General features: G+C 57.8%; 1 protein-coding gene across 5 annotated transcripts in view; it reads left to right on the top strand.

Moving 5' to 3' along the window:
• Positions 1-631: 631 nt before the first annotated feature.
• Positions 632-7020, top strand: part of MAPT (microtubule associated protein tau) — a 100240-nt gene continuing 93851 nt past the window's right edge. For 2 of the 5 annotated variants that reach the window (XM_039250676.1, XM_039250673.1), the window contains exon 1: positions 668-765. The gene's annotated coding sequence lies outside the window, so the exon portion shown is untranslated. Of the gene's footprint in view, positions 766-7020 lie in introns of all 5 variants that reach the window. The other 3 variants (XM_039250672.1, XM_039250675.1, XM_039250677.1) reach the window with 3 other exon arrangements.

The raw sequence follows: 7020 nt of genomic DNA, 5'->3' as shown, positions 1-7020 counted from the left end.
AGAGCAGGTAGAAAGGAAGCGGACCCAGGGAAACAAATCTTCAACGAGGGGGACCATTTCAGGGAAACTCAGGGGGTCTGGATGCCCTGCCAGCGAAACGCAGGGCGAGCCCGGGGGGAGGCCTTGCGGCCCGGGCTGATCGGACTAGGGAGCTCCGTGGAAACCATCCCAGGACCTTTCAGAGACAGGACATCGCCCCGGGACGGAAAGGAAAAGGAGCAGCGGATCTGGGGGCGGAGCACCAGCCCCCGGGCGAACCCAGGAGGCAACCTAGTCTCTCTCCCAAGGGCGGAGACCCTTAAGACAAGACAAAGGCTCCAGTCGCGGGAGGAGACCCACGATGCGCGTGCGCCGCAGAACGCGCGTGCGCTTGTCGGCCAGCGCCGCGGCCCGAGCTGTTGGAGGAAAGGGAGACGGGGGAAGGGAAGTGTCTAGAGGAGTGAGCCAGGAGGCGGGGGAGGGCCTAGTGGTGGGGTGCTCGCGCGCGCCCACTGGTGGCCGGAGGAGAGAACGCCCACGGAGCCCTCGCTGCCCACCCCTCCCTCGGGGAGGCTCGCGCTCCCGCTGCTCGCGCCTGCGCCGCCCGTCGGCCTCGGGAGCGCGCCCTCTCCCTGGCACGCGCGCTCGCAATCTCCGCCACCCACCAGCTCCCGCACCAGCAGCAGCAGAGCCGCCGCCGGCGCCGCCGCCCACCTTCTGCCGCCGCCACCACAGCCACTTTCTCCTCTCTTTCCTCTACTGTCCTCGCCCTCTGTCGACTATCAGGTAAGCGCGAAGCTCCTAAATCTGCCTCCCCGTCCGCCCCCTTGCACCTCCTTGCTGCCAGTTCCTCGCCCCCTGCTAAGAGATGGGTTTCATGAGGTAAGCATAGGTCGGGGACAAGCGCGCGGGCCCCTCCTTGCGCCCCGTGCGCCCTGGAACCGGGACTGGGGCGTCTTGGAAAGGGGACCCATGCAAGGGATGCACGTACCTGTGTGTGTGTGTGTGTGTGTGTGTGTGTGCGCGCGCGCGCGCGCGCGCTGAGGGGGTGTCCATGCGACCCGCTTCGCGCGGACCTGGGTAGAGGTTGTGCCCGAAGGGTGGGGCGCGGATGGTGGTGACCTGGGGGAGGGGGCTGCTGTGCACTCTCCATCGTCCCATTTTGCCGCAATGGGCGTGTGTCTATGTGTGTGTGTTGGGGGTGTCCAGTGACGACCCCCGAAGCCGAACCTGTAATCCAATTCCTCTGCTTCGGGGTTGCCGTAAGCCCTTCAGGAAGGTATGGTTCCGGTTCTGGAAAAGAAGATGATTCCCTGCCTGCCCCTCCCTACACCTCCCCGGCAGCAATTCCATTGGGGCTTTCGCTGCCCCTGATTTAAGGCGGTGGCGCACCCCCACCCCGTTTTCCTCCTTCAAAAACCCGCAGGGGACATTTGGGGGCTGGGAGTGGAATCTGGGAGATGGGGAGGGGTCCAGGCGCTGTCACTTTAGTTGCCCTTCCCCCTGCGCGCGCCTGGCACCGAGACGCGAGCAGCGCCGTGCCCGAGAGAAGGTAGTGCGCGGATCCCGATGTGGAGGCTCGGAAAGGCGAAAGGCTGGAGTCACCTGGCCTTGCAACGTGGAAGGACTGGGCATCGGCGGATCCCAGCTCGCTCGCGCTTGCAGCCGCAGCCCCGCACAGACGCGCGCGGGGGCTGCAGGTGCATTTCGGGGCGGGCCCCTTTCTCTGCGCCTGGCGTCCGGCGTGTGCGCTCCCTGTCGGAGGCGCGGGGCTGGCGCGCAGGGCTCGCCCCTCACTGCGGCAGTGGGTGTGGACCCGGGTGGGCAAGGAGGGGGGAGAGTAGGCTGTGCCTCCTCCCACTCCCACCCCTGCTTTTTTTTTCCCCTCCAAACGCGAGGTGCCATCTTTTTGCGGCGTGTCACGTCTCTACGGTTCGGTGCCAAGCCGGGTGGCTGGGCTTTGGAGGACAGGGCGAGGACTGTAATTAAAGGGGGAGAGAGGGTAATCAGAACTGAAATCTCGGTGTTTTGCTGTGGGCTTGAGCTCTGGGGCCGTTCACCCGGAATCTTTCTCGAGGACTAGCTGCTTTGTTTGTAGGGCTTACGTGAGCCGCGTTGCCAGCCCTAGTTTTTTGGCTCTTATCGATGAGAGTGTTTAGCCAAGGCTCCCGCCCCTCCCCCTATTTTCCGCCCCTCATTTTCGAGCCCTTTGTTAGATCTCGGGCTTGCGGGGGTCAAGGAACTAGAGTCACAACCCCGAAGGCACGCATGGAACGGGCGTGACCCCGCGCGGTCCCCTCCCGGAGCCGGGCCGCGCGCCAGGAAGCGTCCACCGGGCTGAGGGGCTGGGATTCGAGGTGTCCGAGCTCTCTGCGGATGGCCGCCGGGGACGAAGCCCCTCCCCACACCCCATGAGGCCTGAGGGCCACACTCCACCAGGCTGCCCACCGAGAGGCAACCGGCGACCCTTGGGAGGTGGCGGGAACAGCGCGCTGTCGGAGACCCTCTCCGCTTCATGCCCTGTTGCTTTGCCACGCGGGAGAATGTGAGGAGGGGGCAAAAGGGCTCCTTGGGTGCTTCGGGCCACACCCATTTTTTCCAGAGATGACTGGGGGAGGGGGGCGCGGAGGGGAGGTTGCTATGGAAACCACACGCGTCCCGAGAAGGGCCCTCCGGGCGTTGCCCCGCCCCTTCCCAGCAGAGATTGAGAGCCCTGGGGACTGGCGAGGCCCCTCGGTCTTCCGGAGGCGCAGGAGGGAGACCCCCCCCAACCCTAACTGAGCCGGTGGCTCTTCCTCATTGGCCTCCGGCGGCCTCCGCCACCCAAATCAGCGTCCCTCATCTATTTTTTATTGTGGCCGAATATTATTTTGGAAACGTGCAAGATTTTAACTTAAAAGCCCGAGTTCACCGCCACCCTTGAAACGGAGCAGGGAGCCGGGAAGGGGGGCATGGACCTCCGGCAAAGGAGTCCGAGCCTCGCCCTCCTGCGATGAGCCGCGTCCGCGAGGTTTTCTGGTTAATTCTATCGCTGAAAACTGATGCGGGGGCGCAGTTCCAAGAGCATCTCTGGAACCGAATCATCTACGAGAGCTGCACAGATTGATCTGAAGGCCCAGGAAATGGACGCCTCGGGGTCGAGACCCCGCCTGGGGCTAGGCGGAACCTTCGGCATGGGAGAGGTCGGGTAGTGCAGAGTTGGGTCCGCCGCGGGCGGGTTGCAGGAGAGGCTCTAGGATAGCTTCCAGCCTCTTCTCGGCTGGCCCCCCTCCACCCTCTCCACCCTCTGCACCCTAGAGCTGGGCGCGGAATTCTGGTTTCTTGCAGAGTGAGGGTCTCGGAGCGATCCCGAGAACTGGTAGCCCACGGCCACGGTTGCCCAGGGCGGACCCCGGGCGGAGAAGTCACCTCCTGTCGGTTAGGGGAAAGGGAGCGCGGCGGGAGGGAGCACATTTAGCTCAATGCTTAGGAACAAAGCGCAGTCCAGACGTCCGTGATTTTGCTCCATTTTGAAATGTGTTGGCGCTTTGGTGGGGCTCTCGGTAGGCAAGGCCTGGGGGCTGCATTATGTCGGAGGAGATACCGGGGCCAGAGGCTGGGGCTTCGTGCTCAGATCGGGCAACAAGATCCCAGCTCTGAGCGCGGCGCTGAGCGCGCCTGGACTAAAAGGCTTCCCCACCCCTGGATCTCGAGGGATGCAGCATTTGTGCCCACGCTCCGACAGGAAATGTCCATGCACCGATCCAAGGGCCAACGACTCCTGTCCCCAATCCCCATCAGGCGGGGGAGCTTTGTTAAGTCCTGGGAGACCTCACTTAGATTCTGGCACCCAGGAACCTTCAGGCCCGGGGCCTCCAGCTGGGCTGAGTTGGGATGGATGATGGAACCTGGAACAGCGACTGCCCCTCCTGGCTCTCCAAGCCACCTTGCCTGTACTGACTCAGCATCCCTTCAATTGACATGCCCATTATTAATTAAGGTATTATTTGCATTTTATGATGCTACTTAGGTTTGCTAGAGAAGAATTGCTTATCCATCCCTCCATCACCAAACAGTCCCTCTAAACAATAAATAAATTACCACCCCCATCCCAGTGCCTGGTCCAGAGTGATTCTTGAAGCTAATCAATTCCTTGACCAATAGTTGCTCCTGTAACAGGCTGTGTTTACTGCAATGACCTGGCTTGACTGGTGAGGTTGTGTTTGGATAGTCTGCAGGAGAGTTTTGCTGGCTTTGCGGTCTTTTGGATGAGTGCCTGCCCTGCACAGACCTCCCTTGCACCTGCCAGGGGTGGAAGGGCGTGGCTTTTAACTGGTTTCTGGTATTAGGCTCAGCATCCCGGACAGGAACAAAAGAAATGGATTATTCCCATAAATTGCAAAAAAAAAAAAAAAAAAAAAAGGATTCAGTTTGATTGAGAAAGGACCAGACTTATTCCAGTTGGGGAAGAGCCCCTTCTATTGAACATGCCCTTTGACCCACACACCCTTTAAGGGCAGTGCCAGCCTGGAGGTGTACTAGGATTGTGGTGCCCTTTGTTTAGGCTGGATTTTCTTTCTGCCCTTTTAACATCATTAAAAAAGCCCATTTGTTGAACATTTTAAGAAATTGTGTTTTATTCCAGCTTCCTTCAGCATTTATGTATATGATTTGAGTGGCTTCACAGCTTGTGTGTATGAAAGTATGTTTTCTAGTGAAATATGTAATAGTTTTCCAACTAGATGGTTTTGTCCTTACTCCCACCTTGAAAAAGAACAACTCAAATACAAATGAAAACATCCCCAGGGGGTTAATACAGTGCTAGACATACAATAGGTATTTGGCCTATATCCATTTAACAAATCAATGGGTAAAATGGGAAAACGAAGGTCAAAAAGGTGGTAAAGAGGGGCGCCTGGATGGCTCAGGGGGTTGAGCATCTGACTCTGGCTCAGGTCATGATCTCACAGTTTGTAGGTTCGAGCCCCATGTTGAGCTCTGCGCTGACAGCTGGGAGCCTGGAGCCTGCTCCGGATTCTGTGTCTCCCTCTCTCTGCCCCTCCCCTGCTCACACTCTGTCTGTGTCTCTCAAAAATAAATAAACATTAAAAAAAAAGAGGTGGTAAAGAGAAAGTAGAATGGGGGGGGCTACATTCAAGGTCATGGCATCAGGAAGGTCTGGAAACAAATCCAGTCCAGTTTGTCCCTTGCTCAGTCTCCAAATGGCACCCATAAAGCTGCCTCTGCCCCGTGGTGCACCTCCACACCCTCCCTCCCCTGCTTCAGGGCCACCCTCCTTTCTTAGTACAGCACTTCCTGGCTCCTGTCACCCTGGTTGGCCAGAATAGTGCTGAAGAGGGAGGGCGAGAAATCACACAACACCCCAGGGGGAAAGGAGACCCTGCCCTGCAGTCTTTGGGATTGTAGGCACCCAAGGTCAGAAGGACGGAGATGGGAAACCCCATCTGCCTCTGCCGCTCCCCTTCCCCCCACCCAGCCGGTTTCATGATCGCATTTCAAAAACTGCCCTTCAACCCCTCTACAGCCCCAGAAATATCCACCTAATCACCCCTCACTCGCCACCCTAGGTGCTTCCACTAGGGCCCTACAGGAACACTGGCAACAGGGGCACCTGAGCAGGGGCGGGGAGGAGAAGACTCCCACCCCACCAACCCGGCGACAGCAGAGAGAAACCTGATATTCCAGCTGGGACTCTCTGCTGTTTTCCCGTAAAACAGTGGTGCTCAGCCCCGGGGGCCAGTGAGATGTCTAGAGACATTTTTTATTTTCACAACTGGGGAAGGAAGGCGCCGCTGGCATCTAGTTGGGTAGAGGCCAGGGATGCTGCCAAACGTCCTGCAAGGCACAGGACAGTCCGCGGCATCAAAGAATATCCAGCCCCAAACGTCACTAGTACTTGAAACATTATTACTCTGGTCCTCTTCACATGGCCACTTCTGCTCCTCAAGTGCCTTCAGGGAGGCACTGTTCTAAGTGCTCCCCAGAGATGATCTCATTAGGCCTCATAGCAGCCCCCTTTGGTAGCAGGTGCTGTTACTTTCTCTGTTAGTGAGGAGAAACTGAAGTACAGAGAGGTTTAGTAACTCACTAAAGGTCACACAGCCAGTGACACTATCCCCCCTCCTCTTCTCAGCTACACGTGGCTTTAATAGGCCTTTGTGGGCTAGCCTGGAAACCCAAGCATGCTCTGTAACACTGACCCAGTGAGAGATTCAAATTCCAAAGCCACCAACTCACAAAATGAACTTTTGAGAGAGTCTGTAATTGGAACGCAACCTAAAGCTCACAATTTCTGATCTAGACTTGACATCTGGAGCCAGAGGTTGATTTCATAGGCCAGCCTCTGTACCGCTGTTTATAAAACAAAGAGAAAGTATCCCAGGGACCTTAAACCCGGGAAGCCCCAAACCCAGGTTTTCAAGACCGCTCTGTCATACAAAGGAGCAGCTGGGTCTGATTGGCTCAGAGAAGGCTAGAAATCAAGATTCGGAGGATCATGACATAGACTCCGCTGTGGTCAGGGTCAAATCGCTGAAGTTCTAGAGACAGCAGATCCTCTCTTGAGTCCTGCCCCTGAGAGAGATCGAAGCTTCGACACCAGCCAGTGGGACCAGCTCTGAGCCTGTGGTTGTGAGTTTTGGGTGGACATGGAAAGGGCCTCATGCGGGAATCTCAGGGCTCCTTTGGCAAAGGTGCTTCCTGCTTCGTGCTTCCTGGGGCCCAGGCTCTGCAGTAAGTATTCCCTCATGCTGCGACATAGAGGGACTGCCTAGAATGGAGGCCACTGTAATCCCGCAGCCTCCCCTGTACCCTGTGTGGGCTGCCAGACATACACCATGTCTGTCAGTCTCACCCCAATTACCTCGCCGAACGGCTTACTGTCCAAGGATGCGTTTCCTGTCTCCAGGCACCATGTTCCGGCCACCTCCAGGTTCCTTTCCTGCACAGATGGCCTCCGCCTGAGCATGGGGAAGCAGTGTGAGGCCGACTCGGGCTGGGTTTTGAGCTTTTGGGGTTCTCTGATTAGGAAGCATTCTGCAG

This window comes from Hyaena hyaena, unplaced genomic scaffold, assembly GCF_003009895.1.
Source record: "Hyaena hyaena isolate Hyena2069 unplaced genomic scaffold, ASM300989v1 scaffold_378, whole genome shotgun sequence".
Lineage (NCBI taxonomy): Eukaryota > Metazoa > Chordata > Mammalia > Carnivora > Hyaenidae > Hyaena > Hyaena hyaena.
This window is presented reverse-complemented; position numbering and strand designations above follow the sequence as displayed.